Source organism: Botryllus schlosseri, chromosome 14 (assembly GCF_051294905.1).
Source record: "Botryllus schlosseri isolate E-star chromosome 14, Bs_hap1, whole genome shotgun sequence".
Classification (NCBI taxonomy): Eukaryota; Metazoa; Chordata; class Ascidiacea; order Stolidobranchia; family Styelidae; genus Botryllus; species Botryllus schlosseri.
The window spans coordinates 24,989,110-25,009,442 of record NC_137249.1 but is presented as its reverse complement, the minus strand read 5'-3'; the positions used below and the strand labels follow the sequence as shown (position 1 = coordinate 25,009,442).

The window sequence follows — 20,333 nt, the reverse complement described above, 5'->3', positions numbered from 1 at the left end:
GGGGTCCCCAACCGTTTTGAAAGCATGAGCTACTTCTTTATTACTTGATTACTACTTCTTATACGAAGATGAGTCTAACGCTGTTTCAATTTGACTTTAGCGATGGCATGATCAATGGCCTACTTATCATGAGCATAAGTAAAACCTGGATCAGGCTACGCTACACTGATCAATTGATGTGAGATATATCAGATCAATATCATTGTAAAATATTACACCTATAGTCGTAGCATATTCAATACACGCTAGATTAGGGGTTCTCAACCTTTTTTGACCGTGGCCCATTTTCGGGTTTGATAATGGTCTGTGGCTCAGCAACTAAAGTCATAGTCCAGTTAAATATGTGGTAATCGGCACCGCCGATATGCCTATTCCTGTAAAACAGGGGTGGCCAACCTGCGGCCGTAGAATGCAAATTGTGTGGCCGTCGACACATAAATCAATTAGTATGAGTTGGTAGCCGTCAACATGAAAATTGAATTTACGAATGTACTCCCAAATTATTGAAAGAGTTCACTTTTCGGTTATAATAAAATAGCGCAATTTGCAATCTGAGCCCCACAGTAGATCGATGCGAACAACATAGGAAATGATGCGACCCATGTAGAAATAGCCTACAAACTTGGTATAGTATGCTCCTCACGAAAGCCGTTTTCTGAAGTGTTTCCATTCTTTTATAACCTATGGTAGCCAATATTTGTGCATATTCCTTCCTTCGTTAGTGTGTTTGTACGTCCAATAAAGAATTATGCGAATTATTACAGGGTAATTTCAAGGAAAACGAGAAATCAGAAAAAGTCACATTTCACATAGACTATAGATAGGGACACTTCGGAAGAAATTTTTGTATTTTAGTATTTGGTTTGCAATAACGAAACACAACACATTTGACCCAACTTGTTGTACATAGTTGAAGTTTTGAATGCTCTATGGATCGGCTAAATCAACCGGTTACGCCTAGCAGTTATTCTTACAGCAAATTGAATTCACTTGTAGGTGTTGTCAAAGTCCTTTATGATGTTGCAGAAAAGAGGGGTAAGGTAAGCACAGACTATGCTGGATATGATATCCAAACTATTCTGGTTCTGGTTACACCTCTTTTCTGCTGGCCCAATAAGGACTTTGACATATCATAACCAGCATAGCCTATACTTACATTTACACCTCTTTTCTGCGTCATCATTGAGGACGTTGACAATACATCATTTACAACTGAATTCAATTTGCTGCAAGCATCTGATAAGTGCCACGCCTGACCGGCTGATTCAGCCGATCCCGATTCAGCATTCAAAACGTCACCTATATACTAGAGCTTAAACCCAATAATATCACACAAAGTATAGTGTCATTGTTAAGATTTATATTTGTATTCACTGATTATAGATCACTTCTGAAACGGGGAATTAGTTCGCCACTTGCATAAGCGCCTTTGCTTTTCCTCGATTAAAACACGGCATGTAGGCTACAGCCGTTTCCTTCACAATAAAGCGGCCATGCGGCAGAAGTTTTTGTGAAGCAGCTGTTGTTTGTTCATCATGTATTTCGTATTTCCTACCTCAACATGTCCTGAAATAATCTGAAATCATCATCCGCCAACCTATCAACATTGCGCTTTCAAAATCCCCGCCTGTAGGAGACTCCTTGAACACCTAATCAGCAAGCTGCTTTTGTCGTGATCATTGAAGCATAGCCGATTAGCCAATCAAGAGCCGTGGTTATGTGATTACTAGGGCGATTTTTTGACATGTCAAAATGAGGTCAAATTAGCGTTAGGTCAAAAAATGTCAAAATATTTTACAAAGTTAAAATTTTTTGCAACCTGCATTTCGTTTGTATCGTAGATTTTGCACTGTGGGTGAACTTATCATTTGATATTTTACAGCTTGTAGCCAACTTTATAGGCCTATTGTAGACGACCTATTTGACTGCTCATTGTGAATCATAAACATTCAAAGGAAACGAATAGGTTGACATGGTCTTATGCTCAACGTACCGCAATATCTTAACTGAAGAAAAACTGCGAGGACATTGCATGGTTCTTATGTAAAAAATAAAAAAAGCGCATGATGAAAAATTGTGATGTAGACATCATTGCCAGAATGAAGCAACACGGTTTGTCACCAGCAGTGTACGCGCAACTTCAGTGTTGTAAGCCAACAACTGCTGCTGTTGAACGTTCTTTGTTCTCATCATTGTCAAGCTACTTAGTAAGGACAGACACTTTCTACCCGAGAATGTAGGAAAGTATCTGTCGTTGTACTCAGTGGCGTAGCAGCCACTTGGCGGTTCTGGCTCTGTGCCAGGGGCGGCAGGCTCCGAGGGGGCGGCAAAATGTGGCTGCATAGTGAGATAGATAGATAGATATGGTATTCTTTTTCGCCTGCACCATCGAGATGCTTTGACGACGGATATGCGATGCGGACTGTTTTTTATAATAAGGCCATCTCGTCTGCAACCCCGTTTTCCCCCTATGTGATTGCTGACCGCCTAGCGGGATAACCGGGGATATCAGTTTTCGAGTCTTTGGTCTGACCCGGCCGGGGATCGAACCCACGACCTACCGATCAGGAAGCCGGACGCATCACCTTATTACATTATCTCGCTCGGCACAGTGTACAAAGCCGGCTAAAAGAAGCGTTAATTGGTAGTCCTATATAGCTGGCCTCCCGTGAGGTCTCAATCGAAAGCTATAGTGCCGCGCTGATTCCAAAAACACGAATTAATATGTTAACATGGCGACGGAACCACTCCGAAACAGCCGTCAATGCCGATTGTTCGGAGAGTTCGCAGAAAAAGGAGAATGCCTGACGAACAATCAGAAGATGCTAGCCTCAGTGTTGTTGAAGAAGTTAGACGATGCATGTTTCAAGCATTGGTCAGATTTAAACTTGAAGCTGAAAGTAGGTTTACCGGCATACACCACTTAAATGATATGTTTGGATTTTTGAATTCTCACGCGCTGCTGCAAAGCGAAAGTCACAATTTGTTCACCAGCGCTTTTAGAAGCACTTATGACAACGAGGTGGACTTGGTGGAGAAGGCTGTGAAAATTTTCATGCCTTATACCTTCGAATTAGGGATCATATAAATCAGAAGATTGCTAGCTTTACGTACAAACCAATATGAGACCTCTAGGACGAACACAAATTAAGATATGATCATATGAAGTTGTTCGACTTGAGATTTTAAAAGGGCTAAGAGGCTGGTGCGGATCAGTGAAACCAAGTTTGATCGTAGCGCAACAGCGTTTGATGTTTTACAGTGGTTAGTTATTGCAAAGCTACTTGATTCGACACCATATTTATGCTCGTGTCTGAAACTTTATCTGACCATTGGTGTTTCAATTGCGAGCTGTGTGAGGAGCTTCTCAAAGCTCAAACTGATTAAGTCTTATTTACGTTCTACCATGAATGATGATCGGCTATCAGCTCTGTCCATTCTGTCTATAAAAAGAGACTACGTTCAAAAACTTGAATTTAAGGATATTATCGCTGATCTTGCATTGAGGCGGCTATTGATTTTCTATTTGCACCATACAATCGATCGCTATTTCTTGTCTTTATCATTTTTGCGATTATTAACGTTGAGACGGTGAGGCTGAGACGCGGAATATTGTTTTTATTGACAAGGTTGCTTGAACATGAATCTGTGTCGAAATTTGCTGCGATATACTCAGGGGATGGGGGCGGCATTTTAGGATAGAGCCAGGGGCGGCAGCACATGCTGCTACGCCAGTGGTTGTACTACAAAATATTTTTAATTATTTCTACCATAATGCGTAATGTAACTACTGGAATTCTTCATAAGGCCAGATTTCGTGAAAATAATGTTTTTTCATGTAAAAATGAGGCATTTTTCAGGCCAAACTACTGCGCAAGGACAGACAGAAATGAAGATAAGTAATACAATTCTAGCATTATGTGGGAAAACACCTAATTTGCATACGATATGTCAAATTTGGTCAAAATGAATATTTTAAAGGTTAAAAAATGTAAAATAAATTGGTTTTGTTGGTCAAATTCTTCCATATTTTGGTTAAAAATTGCTCTGGTGGTTGCTAGTCTTCTCGACGTTCTATGGTCGGTGGCAGGCCCATTCTCGGGGAGTTACTTTCAAATGCTTTGTCCGAAATAATAATGGCTTTCCTGTGAGCTTCTTTCAGGCTCGTTGATGTTTTTTATCGATAATCTATAGAATGTGACACTAAGACGCAGCATTTTACAGATTTTCTAAATTTTGGACAACCCAATTGTCCGCATTCAAGTCGAAATGCAACCAATTTTTACTAAATAAATATTACTCAGCCCACATGATCACCGGACCGCAATCTGCCATATCGACCTCACCTACCGACAAATGCCGCAGTCCGTTCGTCACATCTTTTTATGTTATTCTTTTTTAAATCCAGTTTGCAAGGCTGCTATTTCAATGCTATAAACAGTGCTGGTCAACCGTTTTGGCCAAAGGGTCACATGCAGTTTTCGAGTCAGTGCTCGGGTTGCGCGAGTATTGATGACCTTTTGTTTAAAGCTAGATTAGGTGAGGGTGAACGCAAGACTTATCTTACTATGCCCCGAAATCACTGACATTTATGTCATGAAGTTTCAGTATATACACTCATCTTCCAGCTGCGTGGAGCGCAAAAATATTTCTACGGCAACGATAACCAATAACCATAGTGATCCCTTGTTTCGATTTTAAGAAAATTCAAATAAAACGATGATGATCATGAAGCTCAGGTGAAGCGTAGCTCATCGGTTCCTCCCCATTTGTTTTCGCGCTATATTTTTGCATAATAAATATGTCAACTGCGTGATAGTGAGTCAAAAATGTTCATAATTTATGAACATCCCCAGAAAATAACAATCATTGAAGTTTCTCATAATATTATCTTACTGATCCTGACAACAGGTCAGACATTTCCTTACTCGACTCCCCTGACCACACGTCTTTGCTCGCGCTGTTCGGATGTGACAATTACCAGCCCACTCAATCACTATACCGGGAACTGGTTTCATATTGTCACGCGTGCATATTAAATCAGTTAGAGCGCTATAAGCCGCATAGGCCGCATATGCCTTTCTGCATGCCTGCTAAATATTGATACAATCGTTTTAAAACTTCAAATAGATTTACGACGGACATGTTAATCTGTGCGGCTTCGTGTAGTTTAGGAATTAGAATGGGATATACAATATCCAATCACAACACCAACAATATTTATGACTGTGCTAAACGGGTAGAGGTTACTGAAATATATATTTACGCAAGCTAACTTAACAAACATGGGAAGGAATAGATTGATGTAGATACTTGTTAATGATTAAACACGATAGAAATAATTTAACACGATAGAAATAATGACAAGGATTGCATACCTAGATCAAAATACCGAAAGTCTGAATTATCCACCCTGAGGCGTGCAGATTAATAGTTTAATAGCCCCGTGTGACCAGGTTTGGCGTTCAAAAAATCACTGCTTAAAAGATTCGGTGACCTAAACATAAAATATATTCTGAAAGTAGGAATTGCCAAGTTTGCGTGTCATACCATACATCTTCCTTTTTGACATTTTTACTCCCTTCGACAAACGAACTTCTTATTGGCCATTTGACCAAGTTTTGAGCTAAAATACCCGTAAAAGTCCATAGAATTAGCTGAAATATGATCCGAAATGACGGTACGGATATTTCGGGAGTCACGTCAATCGGATGAACTTTTTTTTTGGCAACACAGGGATTTAACACGGATATTTTTTTCAAATGATGACATTTCTGACTTTAGGGTAGAGCTGTACCATTTTGATATCTGTAAAATGTGTACCCCTTTCGGGTTTTCAAAATATGGTAATCCTACTTTATCTCGATATAAAAATCGCATTAAGTACAACACAGCGTGTCGTAAACTGACTATTGCGTTGAATAACTAACTGAAGCTTTATTAAAGCAAAGGTAACCAATGTGGCTTTAAGCAACATAGAACACAACTGACAGCAGAACAGAAGAGAATAGAATGACAAGGTAACGATAAGGCGACACTGTAGCCTACTGTACAACGTAACTAATCACATGAAAGTAATTATTGCCTATAATTGCGGATCACCACATTCTACCCCCCTTTCATTTTGTAAATTCACATATAAGAATGACACAAAAACATCAATGACTAACAAAATTACCATACCGATCCGGCTGGCGCCTAATTCTAGTTGAACGCCGAAGCTCGACGTCTAGATTTCTACTCGAATCATCTGGTGCATCCTCTGAATGGTTAGATTCTTGAGGCTCTTCATCAGATGACTTCAACTCAACGTTAGAAACTTCGCGACTTGGCTCGTGGCCATCGATATCAACAGAACAAGGTTCAGCTTGTTTCGTTTCAGGATTAGTCGATGGTGTTTCTTCTCCAGTAGGAAAACGGGCCAAATCGTTGAGTGAGACGTTTGACTCGCGGCCGTTAGGAAAACGAACACGTGCGTAAGTCGAGTTGGCTTCAAGAAGTTCGACCTAAGAACATACTCCGTCGCTCTTGTTTCTGACGAATTTGCGTAAGAAAACTGGCCCCGGTGTCAATAGCCAGGATGGCACGCTATTCCCCACCATACTTTTTCTTGGAAAGGAAAAAAATCGGTCATGTGGTGTTGAATTAGTTGACGTGCAAAGTAGCGATCGAACTGAATGTAGCGCATGAGGAAGGGCGTCAGCCCAACATGATTCTGAGACTCCGGTTGATTTCAAAAATGAGTTTGATAGTTCGCCATAATGTTTGATTAAGGCGTTCGCACTGCGAATTTCCTGTTGGGTGGTAAGGCGTAGTGAAGCTACACTGTAAAAAATAAAAACCTCGATTTACCGCGAAATGTTTGGAAGCACGGTAGCCAGACATTTCGTGGTAATATAACATTACCGTTAGTCAACGTAAATTTAACTTACATTCGTCTGGTAATCTGACTTTACACACCAGACTGTAATGTTACAGTCTCCCGCGGTATATCCAATCTACATGTTCTCCTGTACATTTACGACCGAGACTGTAATTTTACCGCCTACCTACCTACATGCTGTCCGTGTAAATCTGGACTACATACCAGCTTGTAAATTCGCGCACATCCATACCTATCGCAAAGCAACGCTATGCTAAAATATCGGAAAAGTTTCTTCACACTCCCAAAACGACATTGGTACAAACTGTATATTCATTCATGATTCACGATGAAATGGTTATCGATGGAAAAGTATTGCTGCTGGAGGTCTAATTCTTTTTTAGGAGACATGCAGTAACACGAGTGGTCTCAAGAGAAGGTGAATTAATTCCACCACCGGCCAAACTTCCAGTTGTTTCTTTTTCTCGTCCTCATTCCTTCTGTGTAACATGCAGTTCCACTGAAAAGAATTCAAGCATAAGTCGCTATATTAAGCAAAGTTGTTAACCTAGACATGACATTACCCAGCAAACACCTAATTGCCGTGGGCTATCCGAGCCGGGTCCGACCTGTGTCCGAGTGTCCGACTGTCCGCCTGGACAGACGGGGGCATAGACTAGGCTATCCAGCTTTGGAAATGTCCGGTTCGGATATCCAAGAACATACGAACAGACAAACATTTAGGAGAGTCCACTGAAATTCCAAATCAAAATTCCAGTGGATATTACAATCTGACAGTGTGTGGATATTTCCACGTTGTTTCAGCTAAAAAGTCAACAGCTCAAGTTCCTATGCTGATAAGTGCAGATATTTCATCCTTTCAAAATAATTCAAGAGTCAAGTTCGAAAGAAAATCGTACATTTACACACCAACAACATTCGGGATGAGAGTCCACTGAAAGTGCGAAACAAAATTCCAATGGATATCATGTTCGGACAATGTGAGGATAGTTCCATTTTGTTTCAGCTAAAAAGTCAATCCCTCAACTCTAACGCTGATATGCACAAATAGCACATATTTCAGGATTTCAAAATATTTCAAGAATATATAGTTTGAAAGAAAATCGTCACTTGACGTGATTCTTCAGCGACGTGGCGTAACCGGATTATGCATGCTGGCATTGAATGGTCAATATATTCCCTGTCGGGCCTTCATTTCAAGCTTCTGAGCGTTACGATTCCTGTGCCTTTTTAGCTGTCCTGCGGTAAACATTCGTTATTTCGAAAGATATGAGACGAACTTTTCGCGTGCGTCACGTCGTCAGATACGTTTATAGCGTTTTTCGCTCGAATGCGCTCAATGGGTCAGCAGAAATGGCGTCTGCGCACAGTGAATCTGTATTTCGTTATGACTTGATCGGGATTGTATGCTGGTATTGAGGAGTTGATGGTATATTCTCTTTCGGACTTTTATTTCGAGCATGTAATAAACTTTGCAATTTTTGTACCGCCGTATAACGTGTTTTACCGAAGTTCCTGCGCTGAACATCACTGAACATTGTGAACAATCGTCGCGTCGCGGCCTTCGTGGATGAGATTATTAGCGTTTTTCCCTACATGCGCAATGGCTCAGTGCACACAGTCACGTGATTCAAAGTTCGAACTTTGAATTACTGTCAGCGGCGAGAAGCATTATGGAATCTGCTGTGCGTAACTTACCTCGATGATTGCTTATAACCACTGGTTGTAGTTAGGGGAGTCAGTCAATGATACGGTTGGTGTTATAGTCAGAAGTGGCTTATGCCCACAGCGAAAATGTCCTTGGGTGTTGAATCCTTATATTATAGATTTATAGCAATGACGCATGTCCGGTGATGTTTAGAGTTCAGTTCATGGTGTTATATATAGTACGTCCTATTATGTAATCAAACTTGATTTCTTGATCAACATGAGGTAAGAGCTACTGTATTGTGGTTTATAACTGGGAATGGATTTGATGGTAGCATTTTGACAGGATTTGATTGAGTTAGACATCCCTACTCAAAATCGTGCTCGCTGGTTTTGCAGATATTAATACTTGGATTCGGAGTGTATTATTCAAGTACTGATATTCAATTCTACCCAGCCCTATTACAGTTATGTCTAAGAGAGAAATTAAAATATAAATATATCAACAAAATTGGGTGAGGAGAAAATGATCTGAAGCTAAAGCTATAGAGTGGATAATGGCGAGAGCATTTCGGCCAAGATTGCTGTTCCCGGTTGAATATCAGATCCATCATCACTCGCTGTATATCGCAATAAAAGACATGAAAAACGATTGTAAGAGAAACGAAAAGTTACTGATGCAGATACAAGTCTGCCAAGCAGCCCCAAATATCCGAAGAAAACCACAGAACAGAACTGGAGTACCGTAACCGGCGTAACGCTTACTGAAGATATCATTCCGCAACCATTTGAAGATGTTGTAGAACTGGAAAGCTTCGTCCAAAATATCGGAATACGATCGCACAACAGAGAGGAATGGTAAATGAATAGGATATAATTCAGACTGTCTTGTGTAATATAAGGAGAATACGTATCTTGTGGTCGTTTGCTATTTATCGTTTCCTTGTTTGTCCTAGTAATAATTTCGCATAACTTGCTTTTCTTAAAAAAATATCCTTGGTTTTTAGAAATATCCTTGATTTTTATGGCACGTTCGTGAAGATGTGTCAAGTGTCAACTTCTAATTATTTTTCAGGCATCAGCCATAAATCCTGAATTCCCTCAGGGAGTCCACTATGAATGACTATGTGAGAAGAATGCTCTATAGAGTTTCAACCGATAAAGTTTGGTGCGAATTCTCATTGAAGGGCTGAACTGGGAAGAGAGCTCTGTGCACTAAGTTCATACATGATCTTATATCGTAGGTTGAACTAGTTTGTTGTCTCAATAAATTGTTTAATACAATCTTCCCGTTTAGGTGCTTGTTGCAATATTCATACGACTGCTCCGGAAAAGGGCTACGACATTGCAGTCAGATCTGTGTTGCGCCATGCACATCTAAAAACGAAAATCGGCAGACCAAGGTAGATGCAATATTGATTGTCTGAATACATTGCGCAGAGGGGGTAATGGTTATATTGCGTAACCGTATTCATATATTTACCCGTGTTTTACCTGCGTGTTAGTTCATTTCGTTTTCGTGGTCGTTAATTTTAGTGTGAAAAGTAGTTTATTCACTAAGTATAGCACCATCATTCAGACTTGTACCAACTACCCATTTAGTTAGTTGTAGGTCAACCAACTAACAGTTTCTTGAGTAGTTCTAGTTGCTGATTTGAAAATTGAGTAGTTGTAGTTCTAGTTGCGGATTTTCAAAATTGAGTAGTTCTAATTCTAGTCGCACATTTGAAAAAATACTAGTTGCCGAACATCTAGAAAACACGTGTCGTCGTTTTGGGCGAATTGTGATGCCGGTGTTCTATTGAATGATGTATGTGCTATACAGTCATTGGCGCCGAGTTACGGGGTGGTGGGACGTCGCGTTACATTGTGCCCATACGAATCTCGCTAATTGGCAACACGCCTCTCGATAATTATCATCGCGCGCAACACTGATAATATGACTTTTTGATTTGCGACTGAATATTAGCGTCTGAACTGTCATTTCAAAAGGACGTAGTTTCACGTTTAGGGAGGGGGTTTTGACCCCCGAAACCCCCCGGGCTACGTGTCTGGGTAAATGCATAGTATATAATAGAGAATTGTCTTATGTAATACACATGGAATATGGTATCTTGTGATCATTCACTGTTCATCATCTCTCTGTTTATCTCGGTGATAATTTTGCAATTGCTTGGTGCGCTACAAATACGCTTGGTCCTCTGATACAGTTAAGCCTTTCCACATGGGTTTTATGGCACCGTCATGATGTGTTAACTTGTCATAATTTTCCAGGCAAAACCAACGACTCCCGTTGGGGGCACATTCTGAAGGAAAATTGTACCGAAGAGCTGCAGCTGATCAAGTTTGGAGCGAATACTGTATGAAAGGCAGAAATGGAAAGAAAAGAGCTCTGTAAACTGAGTCTATACCAAATCATCGTAAGTTGAACATGTCAAGTCGCCTCTAAATTGTTTAACACAGTCTCCAATTTAGGGGCTTGCTGCAATATTCATCGGGCTGTTCGGAAATGGAATATGAAGAGGTACTGAGATCTGTGTTGCGTCATCCACCTGCAAAAATCCAAGCAGGGAAATCTAAGGTAAATGACATCTGGTTGTGTGAAAATATTACGGGGGGGGGGTGGACTAAGATCATGGTTGGCGTGGAAACGTGCTATGTTGAATAGGGTTCTGGTTCTGGGTGTATCTATTTTGTCAATGCCGCCAATGCGGAATACTATTTCACTTGATTAGCATTAGAAATAGAATTAAAGCTACACAATGTTTTCCAATTTTTATTCTCAGAAGAAATTGGATTAGAATTATAATAAGAGCATATAGAAACATTTCCCAAACTAGATGAGAATTAGATTACCGGCATTTTGCTCAAATTTTGTTCTAATTAGGGGGCTAGAAACGAAACCCCTCCCATTTCAAGTGTTGCGTGTTGTCGATTCGCGAGAATCGACTGCACAGCGGCACGAGATCTCCCACTGATACTGTTTCATTTGAATGTGGAATTGGGCCGTTTAATAATGCGCGCACGATGGCACCATAGGCCTGAACATCCCAATCCGCAATAGGCCGCACGCCAAACCTCGGGTCTCTTCGCCTACTTGCTGTACCTGCCGTTGTGCGCAGTCGCTTCTCACCATTGGCAGCACTTAAAATAATGTGGGGGTCGAACCTTAGAACCCCCTGGATACGCACCTGCTACTCAAGTAGCATAATGGAATATTTTCTCGAGGCAGATTTGCCCAACTAGATGATTCCAGTTGTCCAATTACAGATTAATTGAAGCGAAATGCTGGTAATCTAATTCTAAGTAAACTTTTGTAATATTTCTGTGCCCTTATTGTAATTCTAATCCAATTCCGTTTGCGAATCAAATTTGGACAACATTGTGTAGCTAAATTGTAGTTCTTATTTTAATGCTACTCGAGTTGAATAGTTGGCAGCTATTCCCTGGCATGCGGCCGTGTGCTGCATGAGTAATCGCAATGCGGCTGTGAATAGCAAAAAGGTTGACCACCCAGTCCTTAGGGTTCTCAAGCTGCATTGGAAAGACCGGCAACTCATGGTCTTTTTAACCCTTTTCATATCTTGAATGCTCAGTATTGAGTGATTTCTATCCACAGTTCTAAACAAAGTCACAAATTCTGTTATATTTATGGTCTTTGCCTTATGCACATCATGTCTCATTAAGTAATCTGTAATGTGTGTATTGAGTAATCTGTGATGTTTGCAGCAAGGTATTCCGAATATGCTAGCATTATGAAGGGCTTATTTCATGTTTGCAGGAATTGATTTCTCGATTAATATTTCAGAAAGAGAATGCAAAGAAAGTAAATATCTTGGCTCAACCGTGCACTCGAGATGGTGAAGATACTTGGTAAAGGCGTTGATCATCATCAATCCGACTCGTCTACCTGTATGAAGTTGAAGATGTTACCAGCCACAGGAATGTTGTCTGCAAGTGTGCAGCCGGTTAGGAAATATTTTTATAAAGCTCTTAAAGTCCGCTTGAATCGATGAGTTTTATTATTTTGATTTTCTGTTGGTACGTCATCGTTGCTACATGAGTATCATAGTAACATCATGAATATTTCTGTTACAAAGTGACGATTTCGAAGTCATGTCAAACTACTGCAAGTTGAAATAAGTAGTGTTAGCTTTGCTTTAAAAACTACAGTAGTAGAAGTGTAAGTAGTAAATAAAAGTAAGTAGTGCGAGTAGGCAAAATCTATGAAGTGATTTGCTACTTACCACCGCTGTGTTGTGTCCAATTTAGAGACAAAATGTCGCTATGATCAAGTGACCAGAACAACACATTGACTTTGCACCATATTTTCATTGTATCGTCATCATTTCATATTACCTCATCATTTTCAAAGCTTGCCAATTTTTCTGTGAAACTCAGTTATCTCTCATCTGGTAGTGTGAGCGGTGCATGTTGTTATGAATCTTCACCACTTGCCCATTTGGTGCTATTTCTTTGTATTTCTGACAATGTACTGTACATACTTTATCAACTTCATTGATTGATTTTTACCTTGATTGACAGTTGTCGGTTTTACTCGGTGCTGCTGTTTTTGAATTATCTGCTGTTTTTCTTGCATCACTTACGTATTGTAACTTCCTTATCAAAACTTTCCAATTTCTTTATGTTAACCTCGTGCCTTTCTCATCTGTGTGCAGCGGTGCTTGCCTCGTTTTCATTCTCATTGACCAACTTCCTTCGTTTTGATTGATTGATTTTGACTGGATTGATGATATTGTCAATGACCGTGTTGTGTTACGGTTAGCTTCCTGCTGTTTTCTATTGTTCTGATGCTAATATAAGTTTCGGAAACTGAAAATCAATCGTGTAAGTTGGTGCGTCTCGATACTGGTGATGGTAGGGGTAGCTGAGGCAGGGGCTCACTGCCCAGGTATGTCTTGCCAGTGTCAGATTAGGTCGCTTTGATGGTATGGTTTGTCCCAACATTCTCCCTCCACTGGCCTGGGGATGATTTAACGAACGGTCACAGACCGGTCAGTGGACGTCAAGGGGACTCGACACCTCCAGTCCAAGCGAACAGTCTTGGGGACAGGTTAGGGACTTTTGATGATACGTCCATGGGCTATATGTGGACCATCAAATGTTTGCTGGGTAAAAAGACTAAGACAAATGGGCTAACAAAAATATAACATGTTTCGAAGTACCGGTACTGGTACATTGTGTGATGACGGCTCCGCATTTTACATGATATAGCAGAGATTCAAGACATACTTTATCTAATGTATTGAAGCAAAAGGTTCCTCATTTGAGATGGCGTGTGTGCCAAACAAATCCAGCAGTGAATGAAAACATCTCTATGGTACGGCCCGAAAATGACAGTAAGAAACCAACAGTTTCAACTCCTCCGCGGCGGAGTATGTGGTGGCACAGGTCACTATATAAGTCGACTAATATCCCAAAATAGAACAGTAAAATGCGGCGAATGAAATATTTCAATCATGAAATCAAAGTCATCCCGGTGGTGTGCACAGTCTTAGATATTCACGGTAACAAATGCTATGTAGTACTGTACCTTTTACGATGCGTACCCCATTCAGCATTCCTAGCAATCTTCAACGATCGTGTCCACTTTCTTCAAGCACAAGCTTCGCTTCACCCTTTGCTCAAATCTCAATAACGGCCACTGGCCAGACGACACTCAGGCGATTTCGAAATAAGTGATATATTCATCCGCTGACATATGCCACCAATAATATTTACTGGCCACGTTATAATGTTTGATCTAGGTCGTGTTTTCCATACAGAAACATTTATTATTACATATAGTCCGTTTATTTTTCATCTAATCTCGTATAAATTGATATTTACTCCAAGTGTTGTTCACTACTTACTGTACTTACTTAATCAGACGCTGCTTGTGATGTCACAGTTCTGCGTTGGTTGTTTACAACGAATCTCAGAAACCCAGTAACGCGTAACGGTAACCTAATGTAACCCATTACTGGTCGCCTTGTCCGCCATTAACAAATGATCAACTGAGCATGCGGTGCTGATATTTCTAGTTTCCCAAACAATATTATACATCCTATACTGATTTTCTAACTAATCAGTTCTATCCGTGACGACGAATGTAACCGGCGAGACCGGCCTTATAGCCATAGCCTTATAATATAATATAATGGCCATTGTGTAAAACCACATTAGCTACGATTGCCAGTTGTTTCTTGTACCCTACTCAGTGGCGTAGCAGCCACCTGGCGGTTCTGGCTCTGCGCCAGGGGCGGCAGGCTCCAAGGGGGCGGCAAAATGAGGCTGCACAGTGAGAGAGATGCCTGCATCATCGTGATGGTTTTAAGACGGAGATGCGATAAGGACTTTATAGTAAGGTCATCTAGTCTGCACCCCGTTTTTTTCTCCTCCGTGATTGCTGGGCGTCTAGCGGGATAACCGCGGATACCAGTTTTCGAGTCTTCGGTCTGACCCGGCCGGGGATCGGGCCCACAACCTACCGATCAAGAAGCCGGACGCATCACCATTACACTATCTCGCGCGGCGTGTAGACAGCCGGCTAAAAGAAGAGTGCTTGGTAGTCCTATAGCTGGCATCCCGTCAGCTAAAATTTAATCAAACAGGTCTCAATCAAAAGCTAGTGTCGTGCTGATTCCGAAAACACGAATTAATATGTTAACATGGCGATGGAATCACTCCGAAATAGCCGTCACGGCCGATTGTTCGGAGAGTTCGCAGAAAAAGGAGAATGTCTGGCGAACAAACAGAAGATGCTGGCCTCAGTGTTGTTGAAGAATTTAGACGATGCATGTTTCAAGCATAGGACAGATTTAAACTTGAAGCTGAAACTAGGTTTACCGGCATTCACCACTTAAATGATATATTTGCATTTTTGAATTCCCACGCGCTGCTGCAAAGCGAAAGTCACAATTTATTCACCAGCGCTTTTAGAAGCACTTATGACGACGAGGTGGACTTTTTGGAGTTAGCTGCGAAAATTGTCATGCCTTATACCTCGAATTAGGGATCATATAAAGCAGAATATTGCTAGCTTTTCGTACAAACCAATATGAGGCCTCTAGGACAGGGGTTCTCAACCTGGGGGTGCGCCCCCGTTGAGGGGGGCGTGAAAGCATCTTAAGAGGGGGCGCGAAGAATCGGTCAAATGAATTTTTTTCGCGCTATGCGCGATTTACCTCCAATTCACGCGTGTTTCTCTATATATAGACCCAGTTTCTTATTTTTGAATTCTCTCATCAACAGTCATAATCTTCCATGCCATCAAACAATCTGTTAGGGTTGCTAGCATCCCGGTTGGATCTTGTAATATGATGATACGAGGGCGCGGAATTTTTCACTATCCTAAAGAGGGGCGTGTCTAAAAAAAAGTTGCGAACCACTGCTCTAGGACGAACACAAATTAAGTTATAATCATATGAAGTTGTTCAACTTGAGATTTTAAAAGGGTTAAGAGGCTGGTGCGGAGCAGTGAAACCACGTTTGATCGTAGTGCAACAACGTTTGATGTTTTACAGTGGTTGTTTAATGCAAAGCTACTTGATTCGACAATGTATTTATGCTCGTGTCTGAAACTTTATCTGAACATTGGTGTTTCAACTGCGAGCTGTGTGAGGAGCTTCTCAAAGCTCAAACTGATTAAGTCTTATATATTTAGTTCTATCATGATTCATGAATAATGATCGGCTATCAGCTCCATCCATTCTGTCTATAGAAAGAGACTACGTTCCAAAACTTGAATTTGAGGATATTATCGCTGCTTTTGCTTTGAGGCGGCCATTGATTTTCTATTTGTACAATACATTCGTTCGCTATTTCTTGTTGTTATTATTTTTGGCGTCATTAACGTCGAGACGGTGAAGCTGAGAAGCGGCATATTATTTGTAATTATTCCTATTGACAAGATTACTTGAACATCAATCTATGTCGAAATTTGATGAGGTCTACCTAGGGGGCGGCATTTTCAAGAGAGCCAGGGGCGGCAGCACATGCTGCTACGCCAGTGACCCTACTATATACTATACTGAAATTGGTACTAGGGCCACCAATTTCCCTATGACAGACCCCAGTTTCGCAAACGAGGTTGAATCAGGACAAATCACCACGAGAATGATATATCAGTAACATTCAGGTCCCCATATACATTGGCTGCAGCGATTTTGAAGCTAATCAATTTTGCCAATAGTCTGGTAAACTGCAGTAACGAGTAACTGTCAGTAATTTTGCGAAGAAATTCTGGTTACTTGACTTCACAGCTAAATTAAGGTAATGTTACATATCAAAATGTAAAATTACAAGCTACGTTCAGTTATTGGCTGCGACCGGTAATTCGTTGTAAAATTTACAGAGATTTCCCAGTAAATCTACCAGATTTTTTACAGTGTAGTTGCAACCCCGCGAGAGTGTAAATAATCCTTGACTTCCTTGGACACGAAAGCGGTGCCTCGGTCACTGTGAACGTATCCCGGAAGTCCAAAAACAGCGAATAGTGTCGACAAACACGAAACGACGGTTAGCGCGGAAGTGTTGCGACATGGAAAGGCGAACGGAAAACGACTATATTCGTCTATGACAACGAACATGAAAGGGGATTTGTTAGATTTCAAAGGCCCTTTGAAGTCTACGTTGATTCTTTCCCAAGGTTTCGCTACTTTCACAAGCACTTGCGGATTGCATTTGTAAAAATTTGGTTTGATTTGAGCACAAATGCGGCAACGAGCGCAGGTCTCACGGACGTCATTTAGGGAGAACGAGAGATTTTTCGAACGAACGAAATGATGCAGCCTTGTGACTCCTGGATGACCCAGAGTGTCGTGTATGCGATTTAGATTAGAACCCAACTCACAGGGTGAAATCGATGCGCAATACGAAGATGTGGTCCGCGAAAACATATCAGCCGCAACATTCAGTGCCCCCGGTTTGTGTACGATATCATACGAAAATTGACCAAGTTCGACACGCCACAGCTGGATTTTGGTATTTTTGATTTTACCTTTAGATTTGCCGTCAAACATGAACGCGACAGATCTTTGGTCAGTAACAAGAATGAAATGTCTGCCATGTAAAAAATGAGCCCATTTACGAACTGCCGCGATAATTGAGGACGCTTCTTTCTCAACAGAGGAGTAGCGTATTTCACTTGGCGATAGTGCTTTTGACATGAACGCGACCGGTCGACCATTTTGACTGAGGATAGCTGCAATAGCTGCATTGGAAGCATCACACTCTATTGTGAACGGACTTGTCTCGTCAATCCTACCAAGAGACGCGTCAACTAACTCGCGTTTTAAATCGTTAAATGCGATAGATGCATTTTCGGAAAGCGGACATTTTTCGACTGAATACAAAGGACGGATTTTGTCGGAAAAGTTGGGCAACCATTTGGCATAGTAGGCAAACATACCACACACTCGTTTTAGTTCTGGGTTGTTGCGTGGCGGCAATAAATCGATTAACGGCTTTAGTCTTTCTGGGTCCGGTTTGATCACGCCATGCGACACGCGATAACCGAGCAAGTCTATTTCCGTAGAACGGATGATCGACTTCGAATGATTGAAAGTGAGGCTGAATCGCTGAGCGGCATTGAGAAACGCGTCGAGATTTCGATCGTGGTCGTCCTTATCCATACCGCAAACAGTAATATTATCCAGATAAGCGAATGTGCCGGTGAGCTTGTTGTCTTTTATGACGTTGTCTATTATTCTTTGAAATGCCGAAACTCCGTTGGTGACTCCAAATGGCAATCGACGGTATTGGTAAAGATTTCCAGCGGCTTCGAATGCCGTATACGGACGATCATCAGGTGATAGTGCCACTTGATAATACGCGGACTTCAGATCTAACGTACTGAAAACTTTGAAACGGGCGATGTTGTTGACTTGGTCATCGATCCTTGGTAAAGGATAGGCGTCTAGTAAGGTATACCTGTTGACCGTCTGAGAAAAGTTGATGACCATGCGCTTCTTGTGTCGACCGTCATTTACAACAAGAACCTGTGCTCGCCAAGGCGATGAGGACGGCTCGATGATTCCTTCCTTCTCGAGATTGTCGTAAACTGACTATTGCGTTGAATACCTAACTGAAGCTTTATTAAAGCAAAGGTAACCAATGTGGCTTTAAGCAACATAGAACACAACTGACAGCAGAACAGAAGAGAATAGAATGACACGGTAACGATAAGGCGACACTGTACTGTACAACGTAACTAATCAGATGAAAGTAATTATTGCCTAATTGCGGATCACCACACAGCGCGTCTACTTCGTTCAATTATCATATGGCCGACTTGAAAGATCATCTTGTATCAAAAATGCCGATTGCCGATCCTGAAATGTTGAACGGTATCCAGTGGGCTAGCCGACATTTGCCAAGCATCCCTACAGTCGAAATACAAGCAATTTCTACTGAATGAATGCTAGTCAGCCCCTTAGTTTATCGGATCATGAGTTGTCGTATCGATCTCTCATTGGGCTACTTGCAACCGCATTTTTTCGCTTGTCCCTTCTATAATCTTCTATTGCTTTTCGGTCGATGTGCACTGTGCAATGCATGCTCCCTTTTTAAATCATATAGACCCACGTGGGTGTCTGATTTCAAAGACTACTCCAAGTCGTTTACATACCAAAGTTGGATCAATTACAATAATTCAGTTCAATTACAATTACAATTACTCCCTTGCATGTTTCAATTACATTACAATCACTCAATGCTAAAAATATCAAATTACAATTACAATTACAATAACTGGTAAACATGTAATTAATTACAATTACAATTACAATCACAATTACTGGTACACATGTAATTGATTCGGTAGAGAGGTGTTCTTTGACAACCGTAGCGACGTAATTAGCAACAATCTCAAGCTATTCATGCTTCATTCATGATACGTAGAATACCCTTCAATTAAAAAAAACTCGAATGTATTCGAACTATTCCTAATCATGAGTACTGAAAACTACAAGCACAGAAAAAGGTTTCAAAATGTTTCAACCAAAAGTTTGAGCGACTTAACAGCGAATAGGCTACAGGACAGTCAATGAAATGTAATTAAACGATTAGGCTACTCAGAGCTGAGTGAGGATAATGAAATGTAATTGGTAAGGAGTCATAAGGATGATACCGATACGACGTGTAAAATTAAAATAAATGCAGAAGGAAAGAACCTCCTGATAACTACGAATTACAACATTTTGGTTCGCATTTACATTTTCATTTGCTTGGAAACTGTTAGATTGCATTTGATGAATATTAATGAATTTGCGAAAATTTCTGGCCCCAGTAAATTTGGCCAAGATTGGAGTAAGATTGGAATAACATCTCAACAAACGCGTTTCAGTCAGTCAGTATGCTTTTATTCATCTCACCAACAAACACAACGTGTAAATTGGTATGGATTGGGAGACGACGGGGGACCGGAAGGTCTTAGATTCAGTTGCCACCCAGCGGAGTTATAAATGAGTAAATATGGCAAGATGTAAGTCTATCAAAACTAAAAATTATGGCAGTTAACCACTAACCAGTGGTCATAAAAATAACAAAAGATAAAAATCATGGAAAATCAGCAGTAAACATCCAAGCATAGTACCTGTATACAATACACAGTGTACACAGTGTGCACAGCAAAAATATGCATCGTAGCAAGAACAATGAAGACTTACCAAGTGGAACAGTATTACATCACAGTCATTGCAAATCATGAACAATGGCTGTATATTTCAACAACAGCAACAACAACAACAATAGAGGAAGGTGTAGCAAGTGGAACAGTATTACATCACAGTCATTACAAATT

The 20,333-nt window shown here is 40.8% G+C and overlaps 3 long non-coding RNA genes across 5 annotated transcripts; 2 read left to right on the top strand and 1 right to left on the bottom strand.

Moving 5' to 3' along the window:
• Positions 1-2,883: 2,883 nt before the first annotated feature.
• Positions 2,884-16,463, top strand: LOC145455677 (uncharacterized). The gene is made up of 2 exons (XR_013920395.1): positions 2,884-3,167; positions 15,947-16,463. It is a non-coding gene; the product is annotated as an uncharacterized LOC145455677 (long non-coding RNA).
• LOC145455676 (uncharacterized) lies at positions 7,174-15,951 on the bottom strand. Its single transcript, XR_013920394.1, has 2 exons — positions 14,085-15,951; positions 7,174-7,382 (listed from the first exon to the last, which is right to left on the bottom strand). It is a non-coding gene; the product is annotated as an uncharacterized LOC145455676 (long non-coding RNA).
• LOC145455675 (uncharacterized) lies at positions 7,556-13,370 on the top strand. 3 transcript variants are annotated; one of them, XR_013920392.1, is made up of 6 exons: positions 8,974-9,388; positions 9,613-9,770; positions 9,828-9,933; positions 10,805-10,950; positions 11,006-11,111; positions 12,339-13,370. It is a non-coding gene; the product is annotated as an uncharacterized LOC145455675 (long non-coding RNA). The 3 variants fall into 3 exon arrangements; XR_013920391.1 differs by lacking the exon at positions 10,805-10,950 and having other exon boundaries at positions 7,556-9,388; XR_013920393.1 differs by lacking the exon at positions 11,006-11,111 and having other exon boundaries at positions 8,973-9,388.
• Positions 16,464-20,333: the final 3,870 nt, after the last annotated feature.